Source organism: Vulpes lagopus, chromosome 5 (assembly GCF_018345385.1).
Source record: "Vulpes lagopus strain Blue_001 chromosome 5, ASM1834538v1, whole genome shotgun sequence".
In the NCBI taxonomy this organism is placed as follows: domain Eukaryota; kingdom Metazoa; phylum Chordata; class Mammalia; order Carnivora; family Canidae; genus Vulpes; species Vulpes lagopus.
The window spans coordinates 123,912,027-123,934,139 of NC_054828.1; positions in this window are offsets into that span (position 1 = coordinate 123,912,027).

Here is a 22,113-nt window from a genome sequence, read left to right on the forward strand (position 1 = left end):
ATCTCTCCTGCATTCTTTGCTTAATTAAACTTGCGCATTGGACTGGATCATGGCCCACTAAAATTCACATTGAAACCCTAATGCCCCATGTGATGGGATTTGAAGATGGAACATTAGGGAGATCAAGTCATGAGGGTGGGGCCTTTTGATGGGATTAGTGCCCTTATAAAAACAGACATCAGGGAGCCTACTGCTCTCTCTCTCTCTCTCCCTCTCCCCCCTCTCCCCCTAACGCTCTTCCCCTCTTCTCCTCTTCCCTCTCACCCTCCCTGTCTCTCTCTCCCTCCCTCCCTCTTCCTTCTCTCCCTTCCTCCACTTCCCTCCCTCTCCCTCCCTGCTGTGTTAAGGACACAGCAAAAAGGCAGCCATCTGTGAGCCAGCAGGAAAGAGAATGTTCACCAGAAACCAATCATATTGGCACCGTGATTTTTAATCTCTAGCCTCCAGAACTGTGACAACATAAATTTCTGTTGTTTAAGCCATCCAGTCTAGGAATTTTGTTATGGTAGTCCAAACTCACTAAGACATTCTTTTTTTGAGTGTAACAAAATAAAGTTTCTTTGGCATTCTTTACTTAATTAAACATTGTCACTACATACTTAAATTGTCATCGTGTTACTTAAATGTGCAAATCCGAGTTTTATTGATACTGGGAAATGAAACTAAAACCAAGAAATGATTAATATGTCACAGGGCTCATAATACTGTAACACTCATAAATACCCTCCCCCCAGTTCAAAATTACATATTCACTAAAATGACCTTATTTTTCTAAGTGCTTTCTCATTAAATAAGTGTTATTTTATATGGCATTGCATATAATATTTTAATATTATTTATGAATAAATCCTCTTGCCTATTATGCACATTTATGTATAAAATTCATAAAACTATGTATAAGTAGCGTTTAACAAAATTATTCTACATCAAGAAAGTGAAATCCATGGAGGTAGTTGGTCTCTAAGATATTTTGAATATTAATCTTGATTGATTTCCATGTCAGGGGTAGAAAAAAAATTTTTAGACTCTATACAAAGGTGATACATTCTCAGTAAGGAGCTCCTGGTAAGTTTCTTCTTTAATGAGGTCAGTGTCACACTGGAGTAGAGGAAGTTCCTGCTAGATGATGTAGAATATGGTGATTTTGTTCAGGAAGCTGAAGAAAAGCTTAAAAGGAGGAGACAAGAATCCATACTTAGCAGAGAATTTTTGGTAAAGCTGAACATTTTTAACATAAAATATTAAGATTCAAAAAACATGCTGAATCTGTCAAGTTAGAACTGGCGCTTATGTGAGGTCCTGGTTAAGCAGGGTCAAGGGTCCTTGGTTCAAAAAAGTATCATGATAACACAAACGTTGGAGGTCATAGAGTAGTAACGTCCTGAGATGCAGGTCAAGAAACTGGACTTTCCCAAGAGTCTACTCAATGCCTGAGACTTGACAAGGTTTAGGCACATAAGTTATCATGCATGTTACTACATGGAAAGAAGAGTAAGATTTTAGACACTTCTTCCCTAAAATACTTCCAGCATCTGCAAAAATTTCCTAACCTCTGATCAACTGAAGCTCTGTATATAAGTGAGTATTGAAAAGTATGGCTTCACCTCACCCATTTAGCTATAATTAGGACTTTTTAAGACAAAAAGCTTGGTTACCTACTCCCTGTAAAGTTTTAGTCGCGTCCATTTTTGCTTTATTTGCATAACTGAAGAATCATTCTGGTAATTTTACAAAAACAAAGGAAATATTTCCTAATTATTTTCACTGAAAAGTACCATAAGCCCATAAAAAGGCAAAACTAATAGTGAATAAACTTGACAATCAATCAAAATGAATTGCCATTTCTTTCATAATTCTGCTACAAATAAGTTCCTATTTCCCTCTCTCAGGGCTCCCTTGATTGAGTTTGAACAGATAGAAAGTCTTAAACATGGATTTAACTTGATTTAGGTGAAATTAAGTTATAAATGCAATGTACTGATAAAAATTGGTTACTTGGTTTTCTGGAAAATGAAGCTATTTGTTAAAACAGATAATTTTCAAAATTGCATATATTGAGATGAAGCATAAGCTTCATGATAAAAATGTAATTAAAATCACTTCATAATTATTTATTTTGTAAAATATATTTCTGTTCTGTACCAACTTTTCAACTTTCTTAGCACCATTGCCAGTGCCTTGGAGAAAGAATATAAATCTATGCAGCACATTTTATAATGAAAGTAATTTAATTGATGTTATTAATGACATCTTTTCAGTTTGTCTCACTTTTCAGGGTGGGTTGGGGTGGATTGTCTAAACTCCAGGCCAGGGTTGTCATTAAGCATTAGACCCTTACTCTGGGCACAGAAAAGGATCTCAAATATGTTTCACAATCCTCTTCTCAAATCTATCTGTGTGACCTTTGGAAATTCAAATCATATCTATGGGATTTACCATCCACCTCTGGAAAAATAAGGAGCTAAGCTAGATTATCACTAACATTCTTCCCGGTTCTAATATTCTGCAAAATTGAGTTAGAGGAACATTTCCTCTTAACTCAAGAAGATATAGCTGACCTTTCTAGAGCGACAAGTTTATGCAAAGAGTATGCTGGGCATTTTGCATTAACTTTTTCACTTAATTTCTCTCTGAATGCTGCAAATGTTTCTACAGATGATGAAATTGAAGCTCAGAGAGCTTAACTAGCTAGCAATATACTCCAAAGCCCATGTTTTTCCTACTACGTTGGAAATAACACATTTTCCCCCAATGACATGCAGATCAGTGTGCATAAAAGAGCTGTGAACGACACAGAATGTGTCAAAATTATTATAATAGTAGCATTTATACATGAAATGTTAAAAACGATCTTTACTGGGAAAATTCCTGTCATAAGCAATATCCAATTTAATCTTTATGCAGTCATTGTGGATAGCAAAACTGAAGTAGAAAGAGCTCAAGGGTTGGCCTAAGAAAACCCTGACTTAAAACTCTACCCCTGCTGCTCTCCAGATCTACAATTTGGTCAAACTGTTGTGTCTAAGGACACAACAAATCTGACCTTACAGTGTTTGCGTGGAACTTCATCTATAATTCTATCCTGATGATCATCTTTTGATTTTTTTGGTGTTCAGTGATATGTGTTATGGTCTTCTCAACCAATATATTTTGAACATACCAAAAAATACTGTGTCACTGACAAATAATTACCTAATGTAATTTGTTAAGTTACATTGCAATTCTCTACATGACAGATTCAGAAACTAATACCCAGAGAGGGGTGGCTGTCATTAGTCACACAGAGGGTATCAGAGACAGATTTGGGACATACTTGTTCCTTCGGTAATGCAGGAGAGATTGCACTGCCTCTTCCATGCAACCACGTATAAGTTTTACATAGTGTTAGTCTATGTTGATTTTGCACACTGGGCATTAGAGAGAGGTATGGTTCCCAAGCTGCCATTTGTGATTATCTAAGAATACATAATAATTATGCTTGTCACTTCTATGTGCACAAATAGAGAACAGCAATCACCTTGAAGCAGAGTTTCATGTCTATGGAGGCATCAGCTAGAGGTTTTTTTTGTTTTTTGTTTTTTTTTTCATTTTCATTATGCAAAGATGAGTTGAGTAGATAAACAATTGCTTAGGTGGAAGGATGTAATGGATTTACTGTGGCTTGGGGAATACTGCCTGTCATTCCTGAAAGCCCTCAACTACAGACTAGAGTAGAAGTAGACCATTTCCATTGGAGCACAGGGACTTCTGGGGAGGAAGGAAACATGATCCCAGTCCTTATATCCTCAGAGTCCAAGATATGGAAAACTGGTTATCTGAATCAAGTGACCCTGTTATTGATCTTCGAGGGAGAAATGATATTAGGGATCTGAAAAATGAACTCCCTAAGAGAGAAATATGGATTGGTTGGCATCTGTCCTAAACAAAAAGGCTTGATAAAGGATGGCTAGTTAGATGCTTGTGAAAAGCAAAACATGGGAATGGTATTGGAGGTGTCTGAGTAGATCACCCTGAAAAGAGCTACAAGCTTGAAGTCTGACAAAAGGCAGTATGACACTACTAGGGGGGAGTTTTTACTTGCGAATTATTATTAAAACAGAGGACATTGGGGCACCTGGGTGGCTCAGTGGTTGAGCGTCTGCCTCTGGCTCAAGTCGTGATCCCTGGGGCCCTGGGATCTGCCTCTCTTTCTGTGTATCTCATGAATAAATAAATAAAATCTTTAAAAAAGGAAGAAAGAAAGAAAGGAGACATTTATTAAACTGTGTAGAGCTAGTCCTTTAAATAGCAACTCTAGCAACAGCCAAAGCAGTGATGCTAATGGGTTGATTTAACATTCCTCTTGGAGAAGGAAGACTCCCTCTTAATCCAGGAAGATGGGTACTCGAATGTATCTGTAAAAATGTTGGAGATGTCAAGGCATGTGTGTTTTGAAGTAGTTAAGCCTTTCCTACACTTGGCATTAGTTACCCCCAAGGGCTGTCAGTGCAGGGACACAGGTGCCTTTGGGATCACAGAAAACTTGTTACTATCATTTGGGAATGGAAACCTCTTTTCACAGCTAGATTGGGTGGAGGTCGCTCTGAGGTTTTCCTTCATGCCAGGTATGATTACACCAGTCAGCTCTGCACCCGGCTTGCACAAAAAGCACACTTCTGGTATAGGGAGAACACAGCCTCTGCCTTCAAGATTCTTATCCCTCCAAGGCAAAGCTTTGCCCATAGAGAGCAGTGATTAGTGCTATAAAGAAGCTTTTTGGAACAATCTCTAGGAAAGTCTATAGAATTTTGAAGGAAAGATTGCATCCAGTCAGAGGGAATCGTGAGAGGGAAAGCCTATGAGCGAAGCATGGAAGTCTAACAGAGAAAGAAAGCAAGACTCCTGTTCTTTTCTCTATTTTTCCTCTTGGGAACCAAAAAGAATACAGCAGTTTTACTATTTACTTTGCAAAAGTGCATTTGTATGTAGAAAACAAATGTTTATGTGGCAAAAGAAATATGTAACATATATATTAATTCCTATATAGAAAAACATCCTTATTCTGCAGAAACTGAGGCACATTTTCTTTCCATATTGCAATTATTTTCTCTTGAAAAGCAAACTCCTTTACAAAAATGAGGCAGTAAGTTTCGGTGGCATCTTAAGTCGAATATTACAGTTTTAAAAATGTCTTAGAATAAAATTCAAGGCTATGGGATTCAGTAGTTTTTAATTTCACTTCACTGAAACCGGTTTTCATTATTATGGTGACATTGAAAGGAAACACCTAGAAAGTGCTGAATGATATTTTTCCCGTTGGTAAAAGAGCACCATCCCGGTGCCTTGCTGCTTCTTTATCTTGTGAATATTTGGGCTCTCCTCCTGCTTAATATTTATTTCTCTGATGGATTTTATTTTCCATTCAGAGTGTCAAGAATAACTCTATTTAAAAGTAGCTCAGCATAAAGAATAGAAGTCTTTTTTGTGCATGCTTTATCCCTTTTACTGGCTCTGTAAAAGTAGAATGATTGCAATTGTTGCTTCCCTCCTTTTCTTTTCTCTGAACCAGTTTTGTACTGAGTGCTTTTCAGAAAGCCCTAGCTTTTCAGAAAGACCTAGCAGTGCTAGATGCCAGTGTAGTAAACCACACAAATGAATGCCTCAGTAATCATGTTATACTTTAGTTTAACTATTTTGTACAACTGCTTTACATTGTTAACATTTTTGAATACATGCTTGATAAATAACTTCTTTACTAATCTGAACCTCAATAGTATATGCTGTGAAACTCCAGTTCTCAGATTCAGGTGTAGGACGCCATAGCGTTTTTGAAGTACACATTAGAAGAAAATTCTTTGAGTCAAAAAGTCAGTAATAATCACTAAAGCTATTTGTCCACATATCAAATGGCAAAGTCCAAAGCCTTAGGCATCAATTACATATCAAAGACTGAAGAATATTTGGAGTGTATTTTGTCATTCTTTCTGCTCTTCTCTCCTCCAGGGAATATTTCTAATTTATACTATCATTTGCTTGTTTCTCACAATTCTGATGAGAAAACAAGTAATCTAATATAGTTAGGACCTGAGATAACCCAAAAGTCAAATATAGGTCAATGGATACGATACAATAATGGATACGATGTGATTCCATTGGACTTTATTTTTAAATAGGGTTACACATCAAAGTATTGTAAAATACCTTAAGGCCACAGTAGAGGACATCTTGTATACAAAAATGTTAACAAAAGTCCAAATTTTGCTTCTTCAGAAAACTAAGAGCATTCTTCAACTCTGAATCAAAAAGAATAAGTTTCACTAGTGACCATGTGCTCCTTTTCATCTTTTATCTTAGACTGGTCAGAGCAAAATTTAACATCTATAGTAACTATGCACATTCGGGTGTACTTACCTAAGATCACTGTCAGTTTTTCCTGATCTAGACTATAAGCTCTTCATTAGCTTTTGCCTGGAATAGATTTGATTATTCTTTCCACCTTTTCTAAATCTTGTGTGTGTGCTGAGGGGAGTCCACATGAATGAGCTAATCTAATTCAAACCAGTTTTCGGGGTGGGGAGTACAAAGAGAATAGTAGTGATTTTATCTAAATTACCTACATTAATCCTCAGAACAATACAATGACAACAGAGTTCAAAATATTATAACTGAAAGATGAAAAACCCAACTTTTAAAAAATTTAAATGATTTCCTATTGTCACTTTGTTACAGTGATTCAATCTAGATCTCTAAATACTAAATCAGTACTCTTCCACCAGGGATATGAGCAGCCTGGAGACAATAAGAAAGACAGTAAAATAAATTCAAAAACCCAAATGTTCACCAGAGTAGTGTCCAAAAATATGGTGCCATAATTACCTTTTCTATTAATTCATATTAGTGTTTCATAATGGTCTTTTTCTAAAGAGATGACTGGATAAATTTTTACTACTTCTGATAAACTCCATTTGATGAGAAAATAAGCAGGAGAGAAAGAAAAGTAGTGGAAAAATGATCAAAATTAGAGGAGGGAAATGAGCCTAAGAGGGCAAATGAAGGCAAGTGCCCAATCTCAGCCCAAGGTGGTCTGAGTCAAGTGCCAGGCTTGGGAGGAAGCATTGCCCCAGATGCAAGGAATAATTTGTTTCCCTAAATGCCTCCAGCTTTCTCCGTGGAAATCTGCCTCTTGGGAAATCTTCCTTCCTTTCTCCTTCACTTTATTACTTCAGCCTTTAGCCATGGTCCTGGCCAACCAGGCCACCTGATGCCTGGAGCCCAGAAAGTTTAGCATGCTGGAAAGGGAGCAAAGTCTCACCTCATTTGTCATCTTGGAGACTAATTACTTGCAAAATGGTCATTTTTCCCAGAACTTACCCTATTTTCACTCTATTTGGAGTGACCAAAACAACTCAAGGGAGTGAACTCAGTTTAACTTTCCTTTTTCCTTTGAAACCCATGGACAGGATGTATGAACAATGTGCATTTTCCCAAGGTTATTTTAACTAGCCACAGGTGTAGTAGAGGGCAGTTCATTTATGTGAACATAGGCAGTAAGACTGGCAAAATTATGCAAAGTTTCTATAACTTGGCACAAAAATCAAACACTCCTCTAACACTGGCCCAGAATAGCCACGGAATTGAGGTCCTGTTGATTCAGGACGTACAGAAGGTACATGATTAATGCTGAAAGAAAACATGTGCGTATTGAAAATGGTGCATTAAAAATCCAGATTTCTAGTTTCTCTTGAAAAACTGGAAGATCTGACAAAACTATGCCTGCATTTCAACATGACGTCTTTCCACTTGAACTTGGACTTAACACTGGAGATCTCTTTTGGTTGGACATGAGCTCTCCAGATCTTTAGTTTCCACCAAAGCCACAATATAATCATACCAACTTAAATTTTGTTATATTCTCTCAGCTGTGTTAATTATCACCTCCTACAATTATTGGATTTTGCTAACCTTGCCTTAAGAAAAATACCAAAAGTGGATTAAAACATTAGTGTTGAAGTGTTAAGAGGTGCAGTTGTATGGATTTTGAATGGGAGGAATAGTCTAACTTTTCTTCTCTTTTCTTTCCTTTTCTTTCGAACAACTTCTGTGGGCTAGTCATTGTCTTAGGCAATATAAATGCTTCTTCTCATTTAATTTTCATACAAACACTTCAAAATTCCTATTATGCATGCTTTATGATGGAGCTACAAGACCTGAGAAAGCATATAGGATCCTTGAGTCAGATGATGATTGAGCTCAGACATAGAGACTGTGATGTTGCCTGAAGATCTGAGTGGGGAGCAAAGCTCAGCATTTACTGGGAGGAAACATACCCTTTATGGAGAGTATTATGGAGTTTTGAGTACAAGATGCTACATCACCCCAGTACTATGAGTTACTCACCTTGGAGAATCTGTTTCCTCAACTATACTGTTCCAGAGTAATACTCTGCCTTTATCTCTTCTCCTTTCCAAACTTTGACACACATCGTTGCTCACTCTCTCCTAAAATGTCCTGAAAGTTTATGACTGTTCACATATGCTCAAACTTATCCTTCATCCTGGCCAGACTTTTTCTTCCTTGGTGTCACTAACCCTCCTCTCTAAAGTCTTCTCAGAACCATGTAAACAGAGTAAACTGTTTGTGGCCTTTAGTACCATGACTGCTCTGCCATAACATTCATCACATTTTATTACAGCTAGTTGTTTCTCCAATGAATTTACTAAATTTTAAACTACTGACAATAAGTATTTTATACTACTTTGAATTCCCAAGAACTATAACAGCATATGACAATTAAGAGAATTTTAATTACATTGGTAGACTGAATAAAGGAACATATCAATGAAATGATATATGCAGTTCTGTATTAGTCTTGAGATAGTAGTTATTTGTATAACTAATTCCTTGGTTTTGCTTAGACATTTTTGTAGCTGAGTGCCATAAAAACGGATAGCTGAGTATATTTGAAATAATCAGATTTTTAGGTTATTTATTAAGACAAAAGTTGATAAATTAAGATGGATATTAGTGCTGATACTCTCTCTGAAAGCTATTCTTTTCTTTAGAGAGTGAGAGTGTAGGGAGGGGCAGAGGGAGAGGGAGAGAGAGAATCGCAAGCAGGCTCCACACCCAGGACAAAGCCTTATGCAGGGCTCAATCCCATGACCCAGGGATCATGAACTGAGCTGAAACTAAGAGCCTCATGCTTAACCAGCTGAGCCAACTGGGTGCCCCTCTGAAAGCTATTCTAATGAAGTGTGAATAGTTTTAAAGATGTGGTATCAAGAGGAAATTAGACTACTGGTTTTTCTGTCAAATGAGTGAACAAATTAAAATTTGTATTTTATATCATATGACTATAGGGATTATTTTCTCAAAGGTATCATGATGTGAAAAAAGAACCAGATCGGAATCTTATGCATCCCTGTCTGGACTTTTTAATAAGTTACGGGACATTTTTTGAGCACATACAGTGCCCCTATCAAGAGTAGGAGTTGAAAAACCCTGATCCCTGAACAGACATGACTCTTGTTATTCAATAATCAACGTTGGTGAGTCAATAGAATATAATAGGACATCAAAAGTGATATAATGGTGATTATTCAATTAATTAGCTCTGTCTTCTACTAACCTAACCTTGTAATCTACTTGTTCTGATGTTTTCATCAATGAAGCAGGTTAACTAAATTAGATACAATTTAAGGCTTTTAGCTCTGGTTTTTTACAAACATTTTGTGGAAGGATCTTCTAATGTTTTTAAGCACATCTCCAAAAGAGCTGAATGGAAGGATCTTCTAATGTTTTTAAGCATATCTCCAAAAGAGCTTTCTGAATATTTCTAGATATGTTATATAAATTCATGATTCTAAAACTACGTGTTAAGGCATCTTGGAGAACTGTGCAGAGGACTCTGAGAGATAGTTTAAATTTTTTGAGGAAAAGGAAGAGTATTCAATATCTGTTGGTAACTAGTGCAGACACTAGCTTGAGATATTTCAGTTTCAACATGAGATCTCATTACCTATCTTTCAATGATGTCATTGTGAAGCTGGGTTTTTGTTGGTTGCCACAATAAAATGCAAGTACCAATATAAAGCAAGAGAATCAGTGCAGAATAGGAAATGAAGATGGTGGTTGGTGTCCAATCTGACTCAAGGTTTGAGAGCTACTGATACTAAACCCAAAAAGCAATTTTAGTATGAGTAATTGCAATTACATAAAAGTATTATTTTTTATTTCATTTAATGTAAATTATTTGTTCAAAACTCTATTAAGTTATTAGGATAATAAGTATTTACCAAATTGTTTGCAATTTTTTAATGAATAAATGATATTGTTAGAGACTTCTTGGACCTAAGATGTTCCCTGAAAAAAACAGACCAGTAAGATGTTAAATGAACCATTCACTGAGAAAGTTTGAAAACAATGGTGCAAGTCATTCCAAATAGATTTCTCAATTATCATATATAAATTTTATTGGAGTGAAACTTTTATTCAACAGATAAAAATATTTATATTGCAAAAGGATATAGTTTCCCCTAGATTTAGGTAGCTACTTAATGGCAGGTAGTTCTATCTACAGTGTCTATATTCATGGTAAAAAGATAAACAAATTATTATTCTCAAATTCTTTTACAAAATACATATTTCTATAGAAAGGTTAGAAAGAAAAGAAATAGCAGCTGCTAAACAATTTCCATAATTATGGAAATTAGGTGTGATCTTCATACTCTTGGTGGATTGCCAGTGTGTCCAGCTGGTAGAAACAATTGGTCAGCTAGGCATGGAGAGGGGCACTGTTGGTTTTTACAAAAGACTTAGAAATGAAGCTTTCATGTATTTAAGGAATTTTTCTGTGTATGTAATCTATTTTCCAATTTCCTCTTCATTATGAAAATATCCACCCATTGCAGTAGACTTAGAGAATACAGAAATGAGAAGAGAATGGAAGTGATTTATAGTTTTATCGCTCCTATTCATTGTTAACATCTTGGAGTATACCATTTAATTCTTATTGTTTTCTAATTAATGAGTATTTTAAAAATATGGTTGGAATCACATTGTGTAAAATTGATTATTATCCTTTTCTCATCATAAGCACTTTCCATAAAAGTATGTGGTCTTCATAAAAATAATTTTAATTGTGGCATGTTGTTCTAATTAGCGACATTATCACAAATTATTATGATATTTTTTAAAAATATTGAACATTAAGATTTGTTTTTTTTTTAAACTTCATTCTGACAACTAATAATATCAAGTTAAAGAAGAAGGATACATAGGATATTTAGTTGGCTCTCCAGAATCCACACTAAGCTGACAATAAAAGAATAAAAAAAGGCATAACCTCAAAATAAAAGACGAGGAGAATGGATTAGGAGATGACAAGATATGAATTTCAAGAAAATTTCGGAAATCATAAGATAAATAGATGGTTTGTTTTGTTTATGAGGTTGGAGAAAGCAGAATTCTAAACTTTTATCCAGGGACTACTCATTGCAGAGGAAACAGGGAATAGGACTTTCTCAGTATTCTGAATAAGAGCAACTCAGATGCAGCAATAAGAGGCAACACAGAAGGCAGTGAGAATGTACCTAACATACTATATATGGAAAATCCAGAATTCAAGTTACTAATATTAACAGTGCCCCCTCAGTAATTATTTGACTGTTAACCAATTTGACCATATTGTATTCTGCAAAATGCTCCATCACCAATAGTAGAATGAATTCTTTTATTCAAATCAAAGTGAAATCATCATCAATATAGACCAAACACTGGGGCATAAAAAGACTCTTGATAAATTGAAAATGATTGAAAACATATATGTTTGTTTTAATATCACAGAATAAACTAGAACTCAGAACAAATTAATATCTGTAAAAAACTACACATAAGTAACTGAAAGTCAATGAACTAAAAAAGAAAATTAAAAATATAAATTTTGAAGAGCGTGAACATTTGTAAGATGCAGCTAAAAAAGTGATTAAAGGGAAATGTAGTGCTTTCAGGTATTATAGTGAAAGAGACAAAAGATCTGAAACCAGTGACCTAAGCTTCTGCCTCTAGAAGCTATAAGGAAGAAAATCAAAGGAAACAGGAGAAAAGTAAAAGGAAAGTAGAAAGAAATAAAAGAGAAAAATGCACAAATAGGAAAACTCTAATGGAAACAAAAGGTGGTTGTTTACTAATTTCACCCATATTTATACCACTAGCTAAGCTGATCAAGAAAGTCTGAGAGGAAACACAAATTACTCATCTGTGGAATGAAAGAGCCTCCATCACAGGCTTTTGGAATCATGGGTGAGAAGTGCAGAATACTCCAACAAAAGAAGCCTTTAGCTAGAGAAGTCATCAAAAATGATAATTGAATATTTGTCTGGAAAATTCTGTAAAGGGCTACGGCAAATGTAAAAACATCCCTTTCCGGTTTTCTGTTTATTCTAGTAAGAACAGCAAAAGTCATTGGTGTTGGAGCTACAACTCCCTCTCTCTCCACACTGAAGGTTCATCTTACAGAAACTACATTGGGGGTCTTCTCCAGGAGGGGGTAACTAAGAAAATGGTCAGGCACCTCTGGGGATGGGGTCTGTCTCCTTTGAGCTCTGGGCCCAGAGCTCTCTCTGCTGCGAGCAGACCTCTAGTATTTGTCATCTGTCACCCCCATGCTGCAAAGTCTCTTTTTCCTAGCTGGTACCACTTAGGGGACTGACACACAGCTCTTCTCCTCCACCCATCCCCTGATCATGGGGTGCAGATTCTGCTTGAGGCTGAGAATACGGAAACTCTGTCACCCCTGCTCCAGCTCACTTAAAAGGTAGAGCTTCCATGTCTAAGTGGGCAAGCCCAGAGGAGCAAGAGCTACCACCTCCACTGCCCCCAAGTACCCACTCAAACAGCAGTGGTGTCCCTCTGGAAGTAGCAGGCCACTCTTGCTTACCCTGCCCAGATGCAGTGTTACAGAGGTTCTGCTGAGAGGTGCTCACAGGCCAGAGGCCCTCAAGCTTTGCCTGAGGGTACAAACTTTATTTGGAACAAAGCATGGAGAATTCCATGCTTAAGGGTGCTTAAAAAACAAACAAAAAACCAGGACATCCGGGTGGCTTAGTGGTTGGGTGTCTGCCTTCCGCTCAGGTCCTGATCTCATGGTCCTGGGATGGAGTCCCACATTGGGCTCCCCCCAAGGAGTCTGCTTCTCCCTCTGCAAATATCTCTGCCTCTCTCTCTGTGGTGTGTGTCTCATGAGTAAATAAAGTCTTTAAACACACACTCACACACACACACACACACACACACACACAAAAACCTTGAGATCATTTGAAGAGCACTGAGAAAGAGCTTCATGGCTCAGTAATACTACTGGTAACAAGTGAAAGGAAAGAGTAACTTAATTAGGGAAAGAGAAAACCAAGAAGAGCCTTCCTGGAATCACTATCAAACCTAGAGGTCAGTAGTAAGGTTATGTACCATGTACCAGGCTTCGTCAGTCAAATAGGACTTGGGACAAACTTGGAAACATTCCATAAAGCACCCATAGTACCTTCCTCACTGGGTCTAGGGACTTTTACACCAAGTCTCATCAAACACTGGCTAAACAATAGCTACTCCTCACGAAGGACAGCAGGTTCTAGGAAGCCAGATGCATCCCTGGCTGTCTGGAGGAGATTGTGCATGCAAGGATGCACCCAAGATATAAAAATGTGTATGCTGCATGATTCAGTGTGTATGTTTCAGTGTCATGCTAGATGAAGAAAACAAAAATCAAGAACAAAGAGCAAAACTCATCTACAATGGAAAAAAAAATCAGAGTACTGACTTTCATTACCAGTCAAGGCCAAAAGGAACATGGAATGATCTTAATGTTTTAATTCTTTACAGGGAAAGATCCAACCAATATAAACATTTTCCAAAACTCAGTAGGGGTACATTTATATTTTTACATTTAATTTTATTTATTTATTTATTTGTTTGTTTGTTTTGACACACAACAGGTTAATATCTTTAATATGTAACAAGCTCATACACATTTATCAGACCCCGGTAGATAAGAGCAAATTCACTTCAAAAATATATAAATAGATACAGAGTTCTATTTAATGATTTCAATGTTGAAGTACTTAGAAAGGGTGTACCTGTGTCCGCATTTAACTTTGAAGTGCACCAAAACTCGGTTGGATTAATGGATATGTAGAATACATAAGAAGAAAATATTCTAATGCTACAGTCTGAGTGGTGAAATACAGATGTTCAAAGCACATTTTTTCAACTTTGTTTTACGTTTGATTTTTTTCTTAATTATGGGAGGATAAAACTGACAACAAAGTTTTTTGGACAATATACAGCAACTGGCGCTCATATTGACAGTGGAAAAATTACAGTGGAATGTAAGATAATTCACACTTTGAAAAACAGTCAATTCAGTTAACATAGTTAACACATACTTACCAAACCCATAATTCCATTCATTTTTGTGAATTTACAAAGAGAATTGAAAACACTTGTTCAGAGGTTAGTGTCAATCAGCTTTTGCTGTGATAACAACAGAAATATATTTCTCAGATATATTGTTGGAAGCTAGAAGTCCAACATCAGGATGCTGAAATGGCCCTGTTCTGGTGAGAGCTCCATTCCTGGCTTGCAGATGGCCACTTTCCTACTGTTCTCAGATGGTAGACGGAGAGAATAAGAGTGCTGTCTCTTTTTATAAAAGTGTTAATCCGAGGGGAGGGGCAAGACGGCGGCAGAGCAGGGTCTCCAGGTCACCTGTCCTCAACAAATTACCTAGAAAACCATCCAATCATCCTGAAAATCTACGAATTCGGCCTGAGATTTAAAGAGAGACCAGTTGGAACGCTACAGTGAGAAGAGTTCGCGCCTCTATCAAGGCAGGAAGACGGGGAAAAAGAAATAAAGGAACAAAAGGCCTCCAAGGGGGAGGGGCCCCGAGGAGCCGGGCTGAGGCCGGGGCGAGTGTCCCCAGGACAGGAGAGCCCCGTCCCGGAGGAGCAGGAGCTGCACCGACCTTCCCCGCGGAAAGGGGCTCCCGGGGAATTGGAGCAGGATCCCCAGGAAGGCGGGGATGCCCTCGGGCTCCCTGGGACACTTACAGGCACCTGCGCCCGGGGAGATGCCCCGAGCTCCCTAAGGGCTGCAGCGCTCGGCGGGACCCGGAGCAGCTCGGAGGGGCTCGGGCGGCGGCTCCGCGGAGGGGGCTGCGGGCGGGAGCGCGAATCCAACAGCGCAGGCCCCGGAGCACAGGGCGCCGGGACACAGCCCAGGATCCGGCCTCCCCCGGGACAGGCAGAGGCCGGGAGGGCCCAGGACAGCGAGGACGCTCCTGCCCGGAGCTGAGCAGATCAGCGGCCCCGCCCGGGAGCCCCCAGGCCCTGCAGACGGAGAGCCCCGGAGCTACTGCGGGAGCTGACTCCAGGGTCCCAGAGCTGCCCCCGCCACTGTGGCTTCCTCCCGGGGCCTCACGGGGTGAACAACCCCCACTGAGCCCTGCACCAGGCAGGGGCAGAGCAGCTCGCCCAAGTGCTAACACCTGAGAATCAGCACAGCAGGCCCCTCCCCCAGAAGACCAGCGACACGGACCAGTTCCAAGGGAAGTCAAGGGACTTAAAGTACACAGAATCGGAAGATACTCCCCCGTGTTTTTTTTGTTTTTGTTTTTGTTTTTTTTGTTTTGTTTTGTGCTTTTTTTTTCTCTCTTTCTTCTTGATTTCTGATTGCTTCCCCCACCCCCCCCTTTTTTTTTCTTTTATCTCCTTTCTTTCTTTTTCTTTCTTTTTCTTCTTTTTCCCCTTTTTTTTCTTCTTTCTCTTTTTTCTTTTTCTCTTTTCTTTCCTTCTCTCTCTTTTTCTCCTTTTCCCAATACAACTTGTTTTTGGCCACTCTGCACTGAGCAAAATGACTAGAAGGAAAACCTCACTTCACAAAAAAGAATCAGAAACAGCCCACTCTCCCACAGAGTTACAAAATATGGATTACAATTCAATGTCAAAAAGCCAATTCAGAAGCACTATTTTACAGCTACTGGTGGCTCTAGAAAAAACCATAAAGGACTCAAGAGACTTCATGACTGCAGAATTTAGATCCAATCAGGCAGAAATTAAAAATCAATTAAATGAGATGCAATCCAAGCTAGAAGTCCTAACGACGAGGGTTAACGAGGTGGAAGAACGAGTGAGTGACATAGAAGACAAGTTGATGGCAAAGAGGGAAACTGAGGAAAAAAGAGACAAGCAATTAAAAGATCATGAGGATAGATTAAGGGAAATAAATGACAGCCTGAGGAAGAAAAACCTACGTTTAATTGGGGTTCCTGAGGTCGCCGAAAGGGCCAGAGGGCCAGAATATGTATTTGAACAAATCCTAGCTGAAAACTTTCCTAATCTGGGAAGGGAAACAGGCATTCAGATCCAGGAAATAGAGAGATCCCCCCCTAAAATCAACAAAAACCGTTCAACACCTGGACATTTAATAGTGAAGCTTGCAAATTCCAAAGATAAGGAGAAGATCCTTAAAGCAGCAAGAGAAAAAAAGTCCCTGACTTTTATGGGGAGGAATATTAGGGTAACAGCAGACCTCTCCACAGAGACCTGGCAGGCCAGAAAGGGCTGGCAGGATATATTCAGGGTCCTAAATGAAAAGAACATGCAACCAAGAATACTTTACCCAGCAAGGCTTTCATTCAAAATGGAAGGAGAGATAAAGAGCTTCCAAGACAGGCAGGAACTGAAAGAATATGTAACCTCCAAACCAGCTCTGCAAGAAATTTTAAGGGGGACTCTTAAAATTCCCCTTTAAGAAGAAGTTCAGTGGAACAATCCACAAAAACAAGGACTGAATAGATATGATGACACTAAACTCATATCTATCAATAGTAACTCTGAAGGTGAACGGGCTTAATGACCCCATCAAAAGGCGCAGGGTTTCAGACTGGATAAAAAAGCAGGACCCATCTATTTGCTGTCTACAAGAGACTCATTTTAGACAGAAGGACACCTACAACCTGAAAATAAAAGGTTGGAGAACCATTTACCATTCAAATGGTCCTCAAAAGAAAGCAGGGGTTGCCATCCTTATATCAGATAAATTAAAATTTACCCCAAAGACTATAGTGAGAGATGAAGAGGGACACTATCTCATACTCAAAGGATCTATCCAACAAGAGGACTTAACAATCCTCAATATATATGCCCTGAATGTGGGAGCTGCCAAATATTTAAACCAATTAATAACCAAACTCAAGAAATACCTTGATAATAATGCACTTATACTTGGTGACTTCAATCTAGCTCTTTCTACCCTGGATAGGTCTTCTAAGCACAACATCTCCAAAGAAACGAGAGCTTTAAATGATACACTGGACCAGATGGATTTCATAGATATCTACAGAACTTTACATCCAAACTCAACTGAATACACATTCTTCTCAAGTGCACATGGAACTTTCTCCAGAATAGACCACATACTGGGTCACAAATCGGGTCTGAACCGATACCAAAAGATCGGGATAGTCCCCTGTATATTCTCAGACCATAATGCCTTGAAATTAGAACTTAATCACAACAAGAAGTATGGAAGGACCACAAACACGTGGAGGTTAAGGACCATCCTGCTAAAAGATGAAAAGGTCAACCAGGAAATTAAGGAAGAATTAAAAAGATTCATGGAAACTAATGAGAATGAAGATACAACCGTTCAAAATCTTTGGGATGCAGCAAAAGCAGTCCTGAGGGGGAAATACATCGCAATACAAGCATCCATTCAAAAACTGGAAAGATCTCAAATTCAAAAGCTCACCTTACACATAAAGGAACTAGAGAAAAAGCAACAAATAGACCCCACCCCCAGCAGAAGAAGACAGTTAATTAAAATTCGAGCAGAACTCAATGATATCGAGACCAAAAGAACTGTGGAACAGATCAACAGAACCAGGAGTTGGTTCTTTGAAAGAATTAATAAGATAGATAAACCATTAGCCAACCTTATTAAAAAGAAGAGAGAGAAGACTCAAATTAATAAAATCATGAATGAGAAAGGGACATCACTACCAACACCAAGGAAATACAAACGATTTTAAAAACATATTATGAACAGCTGTACGCCAATAAATTAGGAAATCTAGAAGAAATGGACGCATTCCTGGAAAGCCACAAACTACCAAAACTGGAGCAGGAAGAAATAGAAAACCTGAACAGGCCAATAACCAGGGAGGAAATTGAAGCAGTCATCAAAAACCTCCCAAGACACAAGAGTCCAGGGCCAGATGGCTTCCCAGGGGAATTCTATCAAACGTTTAAAGAAGAAATCATACCTATTCTACTAAAGCTGTTTGGAAAGATAGAAAGAGATGGAGTACTTCCAAATTCGTTCTATGAGGCCAGCATCACCTTAATCCCGAAACCAGACAAAGACCCCACCAAAAAAGGAGAATTACAGACCAATATCCCTGATGAACATGGATGCAAAAATTCTCAACAAGATACTAGCCAATAGGATCCAACAACACATCAAGAAGATTATTCACCATGACCAAGTAGGATTTATCCCTGGGACACAAGGCTGGTTCAACACTCGTAAAACCATCAATGTGATTCATCATATCAGCAAGAGAAAAACCAAGAACCATATGATCCTCTCATTAGATGCAGAGAAAGCATTTGACAAAATACAGCATCCATTCCTGATCAAAACCCTTCAGAGTGTTGGGATAGAGGGAACTTTCCTCGACATCTTAAAAGCCATTTACGAAAAGCCCACAGCAAATATCATTCTCAATGGGGAAGCACTGGGAGCCTTTCCCCTAAGATCAGGAACAAGACAGGGATGTCCACTCTCACCACTGCTGTTCAACATAGTTCTGGAAGTCCTCGCCTCAGCAATCAGACAACAAAAAGACATTAAAGGCATTCAAATTGGCAAAGAAGAAGTCAACTCTCCCTCTTCGCCGATGACATGATACTCTACATAGAAAACCCAAAAGCCTCCACCCCAAGATTGCTAGAACTCATACAGCAATTTGGTAGCATGGCAGGATACAAAATCAATGCCCAGAAATCAATGGCATTTCTATACACTAACAATGAGACTGAAGAAAGAGAAATTAAGGAGTCAATCCCATTTACAATTGCACCCAAAAGCATAAGATACCTAGGAATAAACCTAACCAAAGAGGTAAAATATCTATACCCTAAAAACTATAGAACACTTCTGAAAGAAATTGAGGAAGACACAAAGAGATGGAAAAATATTCCATGCTCATGGATTGGCAGAATTAATATTGTAAAAATGTCAATGTTACCCAGGGCAATTTATACGTTTAATGCAATCCCTATCAAAATACCATGGACTTTCTTCAGAGAGTTAGAACAAATTATTTTAAGATTTGTGTGGAATCAGAAAAGACCCCGAATAGCCAGGGGAATTTTAAAAAAGAAAACCATAGCTGGGGGCATCACAATGCCAGATTTCAGGTTGTACTACAAAGCTGTGGTCATCAAGACAGTGTGGTACTGGTACAAAAACAGACACATAGATCAATGGAACAGAATAGAGAATCCAGAAGTGGACCCTGAAATGTACGGTCATCTAATATTCGATAAAGGAGGAAAGACTATCCATTGGAAGAAAGACAGTCTCTTCAATAAATGGTGCTGGGAAAATTGGACATCCACATGCAGAAGAATGAAACTGGACCACTCTCTTTCACCATACACAAAGATAAACTCAAAATGGATGAGAGATCTAAATGTGAGACAAGATTCCATCAAAATCCTAGAGGAGAACACAGGCAACACCCTTTTTGAACTTGGCCACAGTAACTTCTTGCAAGATACATCCACAAAGGCAAAAGAAACAAAAGCAAAAATGAACTATTGGGACTTCATCAAGATAAGAAGCTTTTGCACAGCAAAGGATACAGTCAACAAAACTCAAAGACAACCTACAGAATGGGAGAAGGTATTTGCAAATGACCTATCAGATAAAGGGCTAGTTTCCAAAATCTATAAAGAACTTATTAAACTCAACACCAAAGAAACAAACAATCCAATCATGAAATGGGCAAAAGACATGAAGAGAAATCTCACAGAGGAAGACATGGACATGGCCAACAAGCACATGAGAAAATGCTCTGCATCACTTGCCATCAGGGAAATACAAATCAAAACCACAATGAGATACCACCTCACACCAGTGAGAATGGGGAAAATTAACAAGGCAGGAAACAACAAATGTTGGAGAGGATGCGGAGAAAGGGGAACCCTCTTACACTGTTGGTGGGCATGTGAACTGGTGCAGCCACTCTGGAAAACGGTGTGGAGGTTCCTCAAAGAGTTAAAAATAGACCTGCCCTACGACCCAGCAATTGCACTGTTGGGGATTTACCCCAAAGATTCAGATGCAATGAAACGTCGGGACACCTGCACCCCGATGTTTCTAGCAGCAATGTCCACAATAGCCAAACTGTGGAAGGAGCCTCGGTGTCCATCGAAAGATGAATGGATAAAGAAGATGTGGTTTATGTATACAATGGAATATTACTCAGCAATTAGAAACGACAAATACCCACCATTTGCTTCAACGTGGATGGAACTGGAGGGTATTATGCTGAGTGAAATAAGTCAATCGGAGAAGGACAAACAGTGTATGTTCTCATTCATTTGGGGAATATGAATAATAGTGAAAGGGAATATAAAGGAAGGGAAAAGAAATGTTGGGAAATATCAGGAAGGGAGACAGAACATAAAGACTCCTAACTCGGGGAAATGAACTAGGGGTGGTGGAAGGGGAGGAGGGCGGGTGTTGGAGGGGAATGGGTGACGGGCACTGAGGTGGACACTTGACGGGATGAGCACTGGGTGTTTTTCTGTATGTTGGTAAATTGAACACCAATAAAAGTTAATTAAAAAAAAAAAAAGATTTGTGGTGAAAAAAAAATAAATAAATAAAAGTGTTAATCCCATCATGAGGGCCCTACCCTCAGGACTTCATGTAAACCTGATTACTTCCCCAAATCCCTATCTGCAAATATCATCATACTGGGGATTAGGATTTTAACAGATGAATTTAGTTAGGGGACACAATACAGTTCTTAGCAGTCAATATAAAAATATTTATTGCAACTTTATCTATAAATGCCCATGGAAGCAACCCAATGTCCATCAACAGGTGAGTGGATAAACAAATTATGATACATAAATCCCATGCAGAGTATTCAGTAGTAAAGAAAACTCAATTATTGCTATTTGCAACAACAAAGATGATTCTTAAATGCTAAAAAAGCCGGATAACAAGAATACATGCTGTATGATTCCATTGATGAGGAAGCCTCAAAAACATATAATGACAGTACAGATCACTGGCTTCCTGGGACAGGTGGGAGAATTTGGGAGAAATTGAGAAGAAGCACAGGGAATTTTGGGGGCAATGATAATGTTCTATATCTTGATTATGGTATTGGTTACATAAGTATACACGCTTGTCTAAAGAGAGTGAATGTACGTTTATGTGACTTATTTTAGCTAAATTACATTTTACTTTATTAATAAAATATGGGCAGTAAGATTTTCTGGAGCTTTCTTATAATTTTAACTTGAACTTGAACTGTAGAGGGAGGATATTTTAGTTACTCGAAAACTTTGACTTGGTTATGGTGAACTTCATAGCTGTTCAGAGAATGATGGGAAGCATGGAATTATTAACAATTTAATATAAAATGGACTTTGAAGACCATTGATGACCAATGTTTCCATATTTAAAAGTTAGGATTTTCAGATAGGGAAACCGTTAACAAATAATAATTAATAATAATTCACTTTTGCGTGACACTTTAAAGTTCAGAAAATTCTTTGTATAATTGTATCATGTAATACTTAGCATAACTTTTATATTAAAGACCAGTAGAGATGCTTATCCACTTATATGTCTTGCCTAAAGAAATTTTAAGTGGAGAGAATTTGATCCCAAGTCTGGCTGGATCCACGGGTAGCTGGATAATTCATCAAGATAAGTGTCGTGCCCTAGCTGATAAACCTCTTTCCTCTCTTCTTGCCAACCAGTTGGGATGGGCCTTTTTTGTTCCATTGTTTCTGAAATATTTGTGTTTTGGGGTCAAAAATATAAGTTAAG